Below are 13468 nucleotides of genomic sequence, written 5' to 3' on the forward strand. Positions count from 1 at the left end.
AATGCACTAAAAATAGGTATGATCACTGCCAGTTTTTGTGGATAACCTATTTTGTCTGCTATATGAAGTACATATTCCTGTTCAGTCTTAAGGCTCTTTACAACAACATTATCTGCTTTCACAAATACTGTGTTTGGCTACCAATTCTTCCAGATTTAGATAAGTTAGAACCAGATATTGCAAGCTGCAGGTAACTCATGTTTGTACTGGTACTTTGTCTGGAGGCCACAACTGATGTTCTTCATCCAGTATTATTGAAGGCAACCCTGGTTTCAGTTTGCATTGTGGAAGGAAGCTGACCCTTCCTAGTTCTGAAAAAGAGCAATGAAGCCATTTTTTATCATTTATGGTGAATTCCCCAAGGGATGGGAGAAAACATTTGCAAATTATACAAGCAGACAAAAACCACTGCAATTATCTGTTGATTAGTAATGGGAAACAATCTCTCAGTGAGAAATAATGAGTTTACTGGCAACAGATTGCTGTTCAATGCACTACTGGGGAAGAAGCTAGAGGAAGGACATAGAAAGAAACAAGACATTGAAAGTGATGAGCTGGGAAAATGATCTCTTCAGCTCATGCTGAGTTGATCTGAGAGTAGCTGCCATTCCCAATACCAGAAAAAGGGTGTGGTAGCAGTTGTGAGGCTAAGAATGTGTAAAATTATGTTTTCTATACGGATAAGAGATGCTATACAGGGAAAATCTGTACGATTCATACTGCTGCTTGGAGTGAAATCAGTATACAAAGAGATGACATCTAGGTTTTAACAGGAACCAGATCTGACTGGCTAAAATGACTGAGAGAAAAGGGGTTTCAGAAGCAGGTCTGAGGCAAATAAGAAACCTTTTTGCTATGAGCCTGAGCTGATGGCTGGGGCAGACATAAAGAAATATCAGAGAAAGAGAAGATTTTAAGTAATTTCTGACTTTTGAAGGATATGTTATACAAGACACTAAGTATTTTGTCACTTATCATCTGGGAACTTTTTTTTTCATCTACTTCTGTATAGCTCTCAGAACAAAGACGCCCTAATCCCACTCGAAGCTTTCGGTCACTATCGCAACAGAAACTGCAAAAGGAAATCAGATCCAGTGAGTCTGATACCAGCAATCACAACTGGATACTCAAGTTTACACTTGGGCCTTGTTTGTCCTTCCATGACCTTTTCAGAAGCTCTGAAACAACACAAAATTTATCATTAATCCATGGGTGCATTTTCTTTCAGTTTCAAGGAGTAGTTAAAGCAGCTGTATTTATTTATTTGAAAGATCAACAGTGTGGAATTTGTTAAAATAAACCCACTGAGAACACTCAAAAAAATTGTGTCCTTTCAAAGTGCTGGTGTGCTTTGCTGTTGATTTTGCACCACAGATCACGGAAATATTTTATTGGATACTCTCTGGTTTTAAGAGAAGATCAGAAGTTGGTAATCCAGCTCAAAAGTTTTGAGTCCACAGGCTTTTTTTCTCCAATTACAAATAAAAATCTTGCATTGAATTTAGATACATTAAGAGGATGAGAAAGAGTATCTCAGAAGCTAACTAAAAATTAAAAGGCATGGGATTTTTAAACATATATTGAAGCAATTTTTAACTTGGAGGTTAACATAACTGAAGAGATACTGTGAACAATTACTAGATGGTTCTCAGTGAAGGGTCATTGTGAAAGCTCAGTAAAATAATGAGCATTGTATTTTTAATTTTCTCCTTTTGTTTATCCACAATCAACAATTAATAGCTTAAATGAAGGCACGACTGATCTTTGTATCAGAAGTCACCAAAGTGTACCTTTGTTTCCAAACCAATTCTATTTAAGTACTCTAGGATTTGCTTGGATTTTTTTCGCCTCATCTGTTGCCAAGTGAATTGGAGAAAATGCCTTTTCAGCCAGACCTGTTATTGGCTAGAAGATGTAACTCTAGCAAAATCCAAAATACAACATATACATAATTTTGCTGATTTAATTGGAGAAGATATTTCTGGTATTTTATTCTAAAAGAAAGACTGGGTGGAATACAGGTGAGGGTGGCACACAGCTGGTGTGAAGCCGGTGCTGCAGAACCCACAGTTTGGTAAGGATGGACTACAAAAGGAGGAGCAGAGATTTAGCAGTCCATAAATCCTGCAGAGCTGCAGAGAGTTGACATTTACCAAAAAGAAGACCTTGAAGGAAGGTCTGAAAGAAATGTAACAGCTGGGAGCACAATTAATTGACAAACACTGAATGCTGTGAATATTAAAAATAAAATGTGTAGAAATAGAATTTTCCTTCTTGTGGTTATGTAGACAACAGTAATTTTTTTTTAATATGTGAGTAGTGTTTTGTTCCCAGTACCTATTGCATTCCAGTTTGTTTTTATAGTATAGTAATATTTTATATGATTATTTTTACTTCTTGTTGGTATTTTTAAACTCATTGATTTTGGTGTATAATTGAATTGCATGTGGCTTCATTGTCTGAAGTAATCTTTTAAAACAAGGATCCTCTCAGAGAAAACAGTATCTCCAATTTTGTTCTTTCCCATATCAAGACAACATTTTGTTACATCCTACTGATACGGATTGAAGATATGAAGGCACTGCTATTAGAATTACTAAAACTGATAACTGTAGCTGTTTTAGCTCCCTCTATTTTGTATCTGTTCTGCTCCCTCACTCTGACAGTGTAAGAATTTATTTGGTTTAGTCTTCCTTGCTGCCTTGAGCTCTTCCTATAAAGACAACAGGATTCTTTCTGTGTTGCTGTGCTCAGGTTTTGCCAGTGATATTTATTTTTTTTAAGCCTCTAGGTGTCTTGGACCGATTTGCAATTTGCTGAAAATTTGAAGACAGATACTGAGCTGGTTAATCACTGATGAAAAAAGTTCCACAATTAAAATGGAAATGCAAGGCAGTTTGAAGGATGAGGTGAGAAAATACCTAGTATAAAAGTAATGTAAATTTTGTATCATGTAACATTATGTGAGGCTTACTGAAACTCATTTCTTTTGTTTTATATTCAACTGATTTTAGTATCACTTCCACAGATTTACTCTGGTATAACTGATTTTATAATTTGGCTCCAAGAAGGATAGTGAAGAATGAATTAGCTTCAAACTGTCTTTCATTTCCCCCCCTTACCCTAGCCCAGACTGGATACATAAACAGGATTAGGAGGGAGGGAGCACTTAACCTTGAACATTTACAGCAGAAGTAGAATGGTAGAGAAAGTATAAATTATTATAAAATGCCCTCTGGGGACATTAGGCAGAACTAGTTACAGATAGGTTCTGCACCTGTAGCAGATACATGCAACAAATGCAAAACAGTTTCCATGCCAGCTCATTCCTAGTTAAACCAAGAGTTCACAAGATCCATAAATCATAGGTTCTGGATCTCTGCCGCTTGTTATAAATGCAAAAAGATGCAAAAAAGAAACATGGAAAGGATGATACAGAAAGTTTATTTCAGAATGGTGTTATATTTACTTATTATCATAAATGTATGTTATCATGATATGTAAGTGCCAAATGTTATTTAGCCAGTACTTAATATTGAATGCAAAAATATTTCTTTCCTGAAATGAAAAGCTTTTTTCATATAGCAAAATAACACCTGCCTGAGATGCCTGACTAGCAAAATCTGGAACAAAAACAAGTTTATTCTGTGACCTTTCAGGATTTCTAAATAGAAAAGGAAATATTATTTTCAAAATACAGGCACATTTGCTACAGGCATCTTGAAAAGTCCCTAAGTATCATATGCCAAAATCTCAATTTTACATTAAAAAAACTTTTATATAAATTTTAAGAATTTTCTTTAAAAAAACGTAAACCAGGATTACATGATAATCTAGAGGCAGAACTGAATGATGATAGATGCCACACAATCAAAGTCCCCGCCCTGAAGAGCTTTTACCATTTTATGAAAATACTGACGCAAAAAGGCAATTAGAGTGATCAAGAAGCTGAGATCATGATAGACTTCCAGCAACTGTCTTAACTGCAAGTTTTAAACATATATTTGAAGTAAGCAAAACTGCATGAATTTAAAATGATAACTATTCAATTTTGTCATTCTCTTGGCCATTGATTTATTAAAAAACTGTCATTTTCCTCTTCTTAGAAGGCTTTCTGGTTCAAAGCCTCTCTGCACACAGGTAATAGTGAAGTATTTCTCTTTTGAAACCTTAAAGTAGTCATAAATAAAACAATGATTTACAGAATACATGAGACTCAGTAAGAAATCAAGACTCTAAAGGCATTTATGGTTCCTAATGATTGTCCCATGCTGGGGCATCTGCAAGTCCGCCAATAATAAACCTTTTATTATACATGCTAGATCATGTATTTGCCTATACATATGGAATTTACAAACACGTACACATATTGACTAACATTGGAGATAGTTACAGGCCAAATAATCTGGTAAATGACCAGAGATAGAACCAAATAACCAGAACCAAAGTTCTGCAGAGACAAGAAGATTGGTCTTAGGCTGCTAACTTGTGAATTAAGTGATTTCTGTTCTGTTTGAAAACTGCTCTGCCACAGGCTTGAATTAAACAGTAAACTCAAAGAAATCACTTTAATTCTCTTGGCCTCAGTGAACTGCAGTAAATTCATTAGCCACATGAGGATTCTGAATATATAGCTGTTTAATATTAAAGTTAAAATTTTAAAGTTGTGAGATGTGCAGAATTGTAATAAGAAGGGCCATGAAAGCACCTAGGACAGGCATAATTGTTATGCTGAAATTTTTCAGCGTTGTGTTTGATTATTCAAACACATAAAGTACAGCCATCATTGCAGAGCAGGCAGAAGGCAGGCAGTACCACACCATAACCTACTATGCTGCACATGAGACAGCAATGTGCCCTTGCAGCAGAGCCAGCCACCCACACCCCGGGCAGTATTAGTAAACGTGTAGCCAGCAGGTACAAGAAGGGAAGTGATCCTTCTTCCCCTCCGTTTGGCACTTGTAAGACCGTATCTGGACTACTGTGTCCAGTTTTGGTCTTCTTATTACAAAAGGATACTGTCATTCTGGAGTGAGCCTATGCAAGGGTGACCAAGATGGTCAGGGGGCTGGAGAACATGATGTATAAGGAGAGGCTGAGAGCTCAGCCTGATCAGCTTAGAGTAGAAAAGGCTAAGAGGAAACTTTGTGGCTGAATACAACTACGTAATGGGATGATATAGAGAAGATGGAGCTAGACTTTTCTCAGAGGTGCACGGGTATTGGATGAGAAGCAACAGAAACAACTTGGAACATGAGAAATTCTGATTACTTATTAGCAATTTGTTTATCACAAGATAAACACTACAACAGATAGCCCAGAGAAGTTGTGGAAACACTGCGCTGTCCTTGGAGGTGTTCAATACTCCACTGCACATCGCCCTGAACAACCTGGTATCAAACCTGATGTCTTGGAGCAGGGGCTTGGTCTAGATGACATCTGGACATCCCTTCCAACCTAAATTACAATTCTATGATTCTAGTGGTGTGCTACCATCAACTTTATAATGATTATCACAGTTACAAAACTAAATAAATCTCTTCCCCCTTTTTGGCATTTCTGAATGCAATCCTTCAAATACCCAGCAAAGGGTATCCCAGCAAAGGTATGCCCAGCAGAAGAATTTTTCCCTTTTATTCCCATATGAGCCTTGTGCCTCCTGTGTAACTGTTGTTCCTGCTCTCCTGGTTCAACTTTGAGTGTTCTGTGTCTGTCTGTGAGTTCAGTAACCAGATAATGTGCTTAAAGTCAAAATACTGCTTAGAAATTTGCACTTGGCAAGCTATCTTAAGCATTGCCAGTGCTTCATGACATTCACTCCAGCAGATAGGAGCATCCTTCAGTGTACACTGCGTATTGTGGTGCCTCAGTACTGAACATTCCCCCTCGTTCTAAGGTAGAAGGTACGTACTAAGGTACAGCAACATTTCAGTCTGAAATGTCTGGGTCATAAGCGCAACTTCATTTAGCATTGGCGAATAGACACTGTACCTCAGGTGTGGTGTCATCGCTTGTCAGGCCGCCCCTGGAGTACTGTGTCCAGTTCTGGTCTCCACAATTCCAAGAAAGACACGGACAGACTGGAGAGGGTCCAAAGGAGGGCCATGAAGATGATCAAAGGGCTGCAGAACCTGCCCTATGAGGGAAGACTGAAGGAGGTCTTTTCTCCCTGGAGAAGTGAAGGCTTGGGGCAACCTCACCACAGTATTCCAGTACCTAAAAGGTGGCTACAAAGACAATGGAGGCTCTCTCGTCACAAGGAGCCACATGGAGAAGACATGGGACAATGGGTACAAGTTGCACTGGGAGAGGTTTCATCTCTATATAAGAAAGGCATTTTTTACAGTGAGAACAATCAATCACTGGAACAACCGCCCCAGGGACGCGGTGGAATCCCTATCGCTGGAGGTTTTCAAGACGCGATTGGACAAGGGTGCCAGATAATCCCACCTAGGTTCCATTTCCCATGAAAGGTTGGACCAGATGATCTTTAAGGTCCCTTCCAGCGTGGGCTGTTCTATGGTTCTACGATTCTGAGCGCAACTCTTTCACCCATTTGTTGTTCTTGGTTGCCAGTGCTGCCATTACCACACCACACACTTCAGGTCACAATCCAGCGGACCAAAGGTTTCACCTGTACCATGAACAACTTTCTGCCATATGGTATCTTCAGAACAATAAAAGGAAAAAAGCCCACGTTCTAAAAGACTAAAAGTGGCATCCTACTGGCACCTTTGGCTTGAGTAATTTGCATAATCAGCAGTTCATTGCCAGAGATCTTGGTCTCGTTATCATCTTGTGTAAGCCCAGTCATTTGCAAAATCTTTTTTCATTCCACCATATTTTGAAATTAGTAAGTTTAAGGCATTTTGCAAAATGACTGGTGTACAACTAGACAGTGAAACCTGGCTTCCTACTGCACTACGGCTAAGAAATCTGAAATCTTCTGTTGGAAAGGTGACCCCAGCAACTTACATTATTGAAGAGAAGCAAAAATTATCAAGAAAAGCTTTTGCCACGTATCTTTCATTTAATCTTGTGTTCTGTACTTTGGACATATTTTGCTGTCTTCTTTTGGTGGAAATTTCTTTGAATGAAAACTTTTCCTGGTAGATCCTTTTTAATTTTTTATTGGATATTTCTTCTACCTTGAATAGACATTGAGAAAGAAATACATGTTCCTTTTTCCTCCTTTTGTGGAAAGTCTTCCATACTTGTGATGGTGTTAGGTCTTTTGCTCCCCACAGCATCTGATTTCAGAGGAGTATCGAGGGATAACATCCTACAGTAGGTCTGTGAACACATCTATCTTCCAAACCAGTTTTTGTTCTTGTGTATTGATCTTTCCCCTGTGAAGTCCCATAGACTGGTTCATTATCACTGAGTTCTTACAGAATGTCCATTTCCATGTGGCAATACCTCTGGCTCACAAAAACTGTCTCGGTTTAATGGCAGGAAACAATCATTGTCAATTCACAGTGCTTTTATTTGTTCTTGGCAATCATCACGTGAGTATTCGCTGACATCCAACATAGGTGACAGCTAGTCCTTGCCATCCAAGAGATGGAAGGGGAGCCTACCTAGATCAACTGAAAAAATAGCAGGCATCTGCAGGCTAACTGAGGACAACCACTTTTGGGTTTGACTCCTGCAATTCCTCTTCAACCCCTAAACTCCCGGGTTCCTGTGAAATGCCTGTGTCCGCCGGGCCGCCCGGCCTGCGGAGCCCACCCGCACAGCCTCTGGCTCTTCCTCTTCACGGCTCACCCGTGTGGTTCTTCAGAAGCTGAAAAATTAAACTTCACCAACCTTAACGAAGGCTCGGGGAAACACACCCCGCAGGCACCCCAGTCCGCCACGTCACGCACAGGGCGCGCCCCAACCGCCACCAACCGTCACCAACCGCCCCGCCCCGCGCGCCCCTCCGTCGGGCACAGCCCCAGCCCTGCCCGCCCCCACCACGGCCGGCCGGCCGCCCGCCCGAGCGCTCCCGCCCCGCCCCCTCCGCGGGGCCCCGCCCCCTTGTTTATCCCGAGGCCCCGCCCCGCTGGCGCTTCCGTCCTCCTGGCGTCAGCTGGAGGTGGCCGTGACGTCAGGGGTCTCAGCAGCACCTCGCGGGCGGCGGGGGCGAGGCGAAGGGGTGCAGGGCGGGGTGGGGCGGGGGGAGGAGGCGGAGGAGGAGGAGGGAAGCGGACGGGCGCGAGGTGGAGGGGGCGCCCCCAAGATGGCGGACCAGATCCCGCTGTACCCGGTACCGCGCAGCACCCAGCGGAGAGCGGCCTATTACACCAGCGCCGCCACGGCGCAGAGGCACAACAGGTACGGGCAGGGGCAGCGCGGCGGCTTCCCCCCCCCAGCATCTCTAACGGCGGGCGGGGCAGTGTGTGCCCCTCGCCCAGCCCCGTTGCCCTGTGGGGCTCCGGGACCGCCCGCCCGGCCCGTGGGGAGGGCGGGAAGGGGTGACGGTCCCCCTGTAGGCCGAGAAGGGGGGTGTCGGCAGCCCCTGGCTCTTGCAGGCTTCCGCGGCCCTGGCCGCCCCCCTCGGCCCTCGTAGGGAACGCGTTCCGCTCTTCCCTTCGCCCGGCGGCGGGGCACGGGGCCGGGACGGGCTGTGGTGGCGGCGGGTGGTGCCGCAGGGCCCCGCGGGAGGATGCGCAGGGCGCCCTCGGCCCTGCCGCTCCCGGCGCCGGCCCCACGCCCACAGGTGCGGCCTTCGCTGCCCCGGCCCCGCGGGGCGCCGCCTGCGACTCCGCGCAGCTCGGGCCCCTTGCCAGTACTTACGAGCGGGATGCCCACGTTGGGTGGCTCATTTGGGCGTCGTTAGTAAATACGCTGTGAGATAGTTATTGTGTATTAGCACGGAAAACGTTCTTGCATGCAAGAATTAAAATAACTCCAGATTTATTGAAATATTGGACGTTAAGCAATTTGAAGAGGCCAGTTTAAAGGTCTGCCATCAAATTAAGTTTTCAGGCAAAGAGTGAATGTTCTTTTGCTTTCCATTATTCTGAATAATTTCTAGGTATACTGTTGTTGTGAGCAAGGAAAAACTTTGCTCCATAATTTTGGTGTGTCCATTGGACAGCACTCTTACAGTGAAGGATATGATTGTAGTTGTTTGAGGGTTTTTTTCTTCTCTTGGTTTTTGTAGAACACTGGTTGTGGACACAAGGACTGGAGGCAGCAGTTGTAGGATCTGAAGTAAATGGACTTTCTAAAAACAAAATAGTTGGTGCTGTTGTTCTAATTCAAATACAGTGATAAATCCGTTTTGTCATGAATAAAATGTATTTACTTCTTTGAATGGAATAACTAACAGAAAAGGTAGTTTAAAACTATGCAAGGTAGGTTAGGCTTAAATTATGTTGTCTTGATTCTTAAACTAAATAAAAATATTTTTTTTATGAACAGTCACGAGCTTGTAGGACAGTCTACCGTATTAGTAGTTTTCCCCATCTTGCTCATACTTGAATGTCTGACAATTTGTAGTAGGTTTGTCCTCTGTTTTGAGGTAGGGCAGTGTTACCATCATCATCATCCCTATTCCTCAGAGAATTGAAGCGGGAGAAGGTCTTGCTGGAATGTGTAAGCTTCTCAGTAGGTGTTTTGCTTTGGAAGAAAAAGGGGAAGGGGAGAATGTAGGCAAAAACTTTGTCCAGACCATGAAAGGTAGCAGGTGGTTCTGTTGTAGGTTACCGAGGAGTGTTTTGGTGATTTGAAAAATGCTATAGATATGATGGGTTGAGTTTGTAAATCAGGTAGATACATAGGTTTATTGACGGTATGGTTGCAGACAGTAATTACAGTTATTTATACAAACTGTTTAAACCTGGCTTTATAAGCAGATTTGGCAAGCTGTAAGATCTAGCAGGGAACTACCTATTCATTATGGATCTGCTTCTTCCCCTCTGTCTTGTTTGGTAAACATCACCCTCCAAAGATTGTGGATTAAATTCCTTCTAGTTTAGATTACATCTTACAGAGTTATGGTCTTTCATAATCTATGTGTTTCTTAAGTGCAGGTGATATGTATTTAGCTTACTGATCCTCCACACAAATGATTATCTATGATGTTCATTACTTTTATAAACCTACAAGCTGTTGAACAAAACCTTTACAAATTGACAGGCATGTTTATTATGTTTGTTTATTTTGATCACTTAATTAAATAAATTGCTTTTTTTGAGCTCTGAGAATTAGAATACATATACCAACCTCTTCACTCACTTTAAATCTTTATATTTTTCTTAAGGTGAGTTGAGGAGGTTGGTCATTCTCCTTCAAGAATACCATGCCCTGGATTTGTGAGAGCACCTGTTGTGTACTTTGGAAGGTGTCCTATGGACCTGTAACAAAAGCATGGGAATGCTTGTGTAGATTCTACCACAGGTGTCTTGTGTAGAGTCAAAGAGGAAATATGGCAGTGCAGATGGTCAAACTACAACTTGTAAGTCTTATGACTCTAAGCTTGTAATTGAACTACAGCTCCTATGTCTTTATGAATGATTCAGCCTGCTTTTCTAATCTTTATCTTCAGCACAGACTTTGAAGAAGCCTTGCATTCCTGTGGAAACTGCAGCAAAGGTCCTGATATTGCAGATACTTAAGAGAGTGTTGAAGTGAAGTCACTGAGCTCTCTGATAAAAGTTATCACATGCATATATACATGAGGATTTTGCCTGAAAGGGTATAATTCATACTTCTGAAGATGTCTAGAAACAAACACCAATTAAAATATAATAGAGCTGGTATCTCAGGTTTAATCCAGTACTGTGGTTTCTGGGCCCTCAAGAGTCTTTGACTTGCTGTGATTTATTTCTTCAGTGAAGAATTTACAGTCTTTTGAAAGTCTTATACACAGATCCTTAACTTCAGTGTGGTAGTGTTTTTTAACTAAAATTGATTGCCCTGCTACTGTGCAACATCAGTTAATACAACTCATGAGTTGCTAACCTTTAGTGGCCTCAAAGCTAATTTGTAGGATGACTTCTTTTGCTTGAGCTAAGCAGTCTATAGGAATCTTTGTCAGTGTTGCTGTAGTTTGCTTTGCAGTGAGGACAAAGACTTTCTCTTTCAGCGTTTGTCCTTGATGTGCTTTGTGCTTTTGAGATTATTTTGACAGACTGGTAACATGTATTTTAAAGCTGGAATATGTTTTTCTCACACACTTGAAGAAACTCTGATACGCACCTGAGATTGTACGTTTCTGTATAAAATTGTAGCCAGTTAAGAACCATGAAATGTCCTGGGATGTACTTCATATATAAGCATGACGAGATGAATGTATTTTATATATTCACTTTGTATATGTTAAGGCTTGTTTAAAAAAAAAGAACTAAAAATACATATTAAATGTTACCTATGGTTCAATGAACACATGCATCCTGTTCTGCTTTTATTTCTGATGTTTAAGGGCAACTTGTTACTTCTGCAGTAGAAATTCAGGTTTTATATCTTCTGCCATCTTCCCCTACCTCAGATGGACAGAGAACTGTTCGTGTGCTACTGTTAGAAACGAGGGAAATCTATCTTGAATGTTCATCTTCAAATTATTAAAAAAACCTTGGTATTGTTTAATAGATTCAACTTGAATAGTTGTAGAAAGCTTGGGGAAAAGGTGATTGATTCAGCACTTGTTTCAGCACTTTGTCCTTCAGTAGGAAGGATCTGTTATCTACAGGAAAAATAGCCGCTGCTTTTTGTTTACATTGTGAAGGGAAAAGAGGTCCAGAGAACATCCAGGGTGAGCTTAAATGTGCACTGAGACTTAAAGCGCTTGTTCTCATATGTTAGACTTGTATTTGTCATCAACAGCCCCAGAGTAATCAACTGCTAAACACAGGAAGGAAGTTAACTGTGCTGTGCCTGTGTTGTCATGTGAGGTCGATGGAAGGAAAACAAGAAGTCTGGGGGAATTTTGAAGCTGATAAGGAGTTAAACAGTAGTCAACCCTCACAAGCAAAATCCATAAGCAGAATACCTGGTTTGTTCAGGTGTCCTGCACTTGCTGCTGTCAGTGTACGTTTGTATTTGGCCTAATAGGGCTTAAGGTGTGAGTTGCTGGGGCTCCTGAGCTGGTACCAAAAAATCAGGTCTTACTAGCTGTGTCCAATATTACATAAATTCACTTGCGCTCCAGGTATTCACAAAGGTGATGTCATGAAAAACACTCACTCACTGGAAGGAATCCTCTTGCATGATTATTCATAGTATGGGTCACAGTAGTGTACTTACAAATGACCACACTAGATACATTAGGTGGTTACAGTAGGGCAAGTTGTGGAACAGATCAGCTGCTGTTGCTTGTCTCTGTGGTTTGCTCACTGATAGAGCAACTCTGTTTTAAGGCAACCGCCTATACTGTTATTTTTGAATTCTCATTGTTTTATGTCATTCACGAAAAAGAAAATTACACGAGAAGGGAAAAAGAACAAAATAATAGGATGTGTCCTTTGTCCAGGTAAATGCAGGATACTTGTTGCTTAACAACTGGTGGATTATAGCTTATTTCATGTGAGGTATGTGTAGTAGAGAAAAAAATAATCTATTCTAGGCAAAATGGAATGGAAATCTGCAGAACTCAAAGTTCACTGAGAATTCACATGCTTCCCTGATACTTACAAATGTCAGATTTTCATATTACATAGAAAGTAAGATGATTTAATGTAGTATTCCTGTTCTAATGCTTTTCATTTAAACGAAAGCTGTTCCCAGCAATCTTGTAGTCCTTCTGGTTATGATTTCTCAAGGTGTTTGGCTAGGTTTCACAGTGAACCACCAAAAAATAGAGACATCTGAATGTCAACAGATAATACTAGATGCATGTACAGTAATCCTGTGATTTCTTTAATTTCTGATGTCATCTGAAGTGAGCTTTGTTAAAATACTTTGATACCTGGTGCCCGCTTTCAGTTGTTTGTTAGAAGCGTGTCTTCTAGTTCTGAACTACAGTGTGATTTTCATAGTTCAGATGTTATTCTTCATATTCCAGTGGCAAATTATATGCCAGGTTTTTGATATTTTAAGTGTAATAATTAAGAATAAAAACTTCCCCAAATAACTCAAAGTGTTATTGTTGAGACCATGTAACAATCAGAGCTAATAGGACCTAACATCTCTTGTAGAATGGTGTTTACAGAAAGCTCATAACTTATTTTGCTATAACTGTGGATCTGGAAAGCCTTGCAAAATGTCCATAATTGTCCAAAAAAACAAACATTCATATGTATCAGTAGAGTTTACCTGTTGCATGGGTTGTATGCAGTGATAGTTGGTAATTCTTGCAGTTTTTCTAAAATGTTGCTAGTTCCTATGAATCTCTTTCCCTGGGTACTTCGGAATGTTTAGAACAAAAGTTGTTACAATACTTGGGCAGTGTTTTACAGGTTTCATTTTAATCTGCTCTCCCCCCCCCCCCCCCCCCCCTTCCCATTAATTGAACGGCTCTACGTATTTCATCCTGAAAATG

General features: G+C 41.1%; 1 protein-coding gene across 1 annotated transcript in view; it reads left to right on the forward strand.

Annotated features, from left to right (window-relative positions):
- The first annotated feature begins 8264 nt into the window (after positions 1–8264).
- ATP9B (ATPase phospholipid transporting 9B (putative)) overlaps positions 8265–13468 on the forward strand; it is a 172921-nt gene continuing 167717 nt past the window's right edge. Inside the window, exon 1 of the mRNA XM_050915840.1 lies at positions 8265–8319. The gene's annotated coding sequence lies outside the window, so the exon portion shown is untranslated. The remainder of the gene's footprint in view (positions 8320–13468) is intronic.

The sequence above is a fragment of the Gymnogyps californianus genome, chromosome 2 (assembly GCF_018139145.2).
Source record: "Gymnogyps californianus isolate 813 chromosome 2, ASM1813914v2, whole genome shotgun sequence".
NCBI classification, from domain to species: Eukaryota; Metazoa; Chordata; class Aves; order Accipitriformes; family Cathartidae; genus Gymnogyps; species Gymnogyps californianus.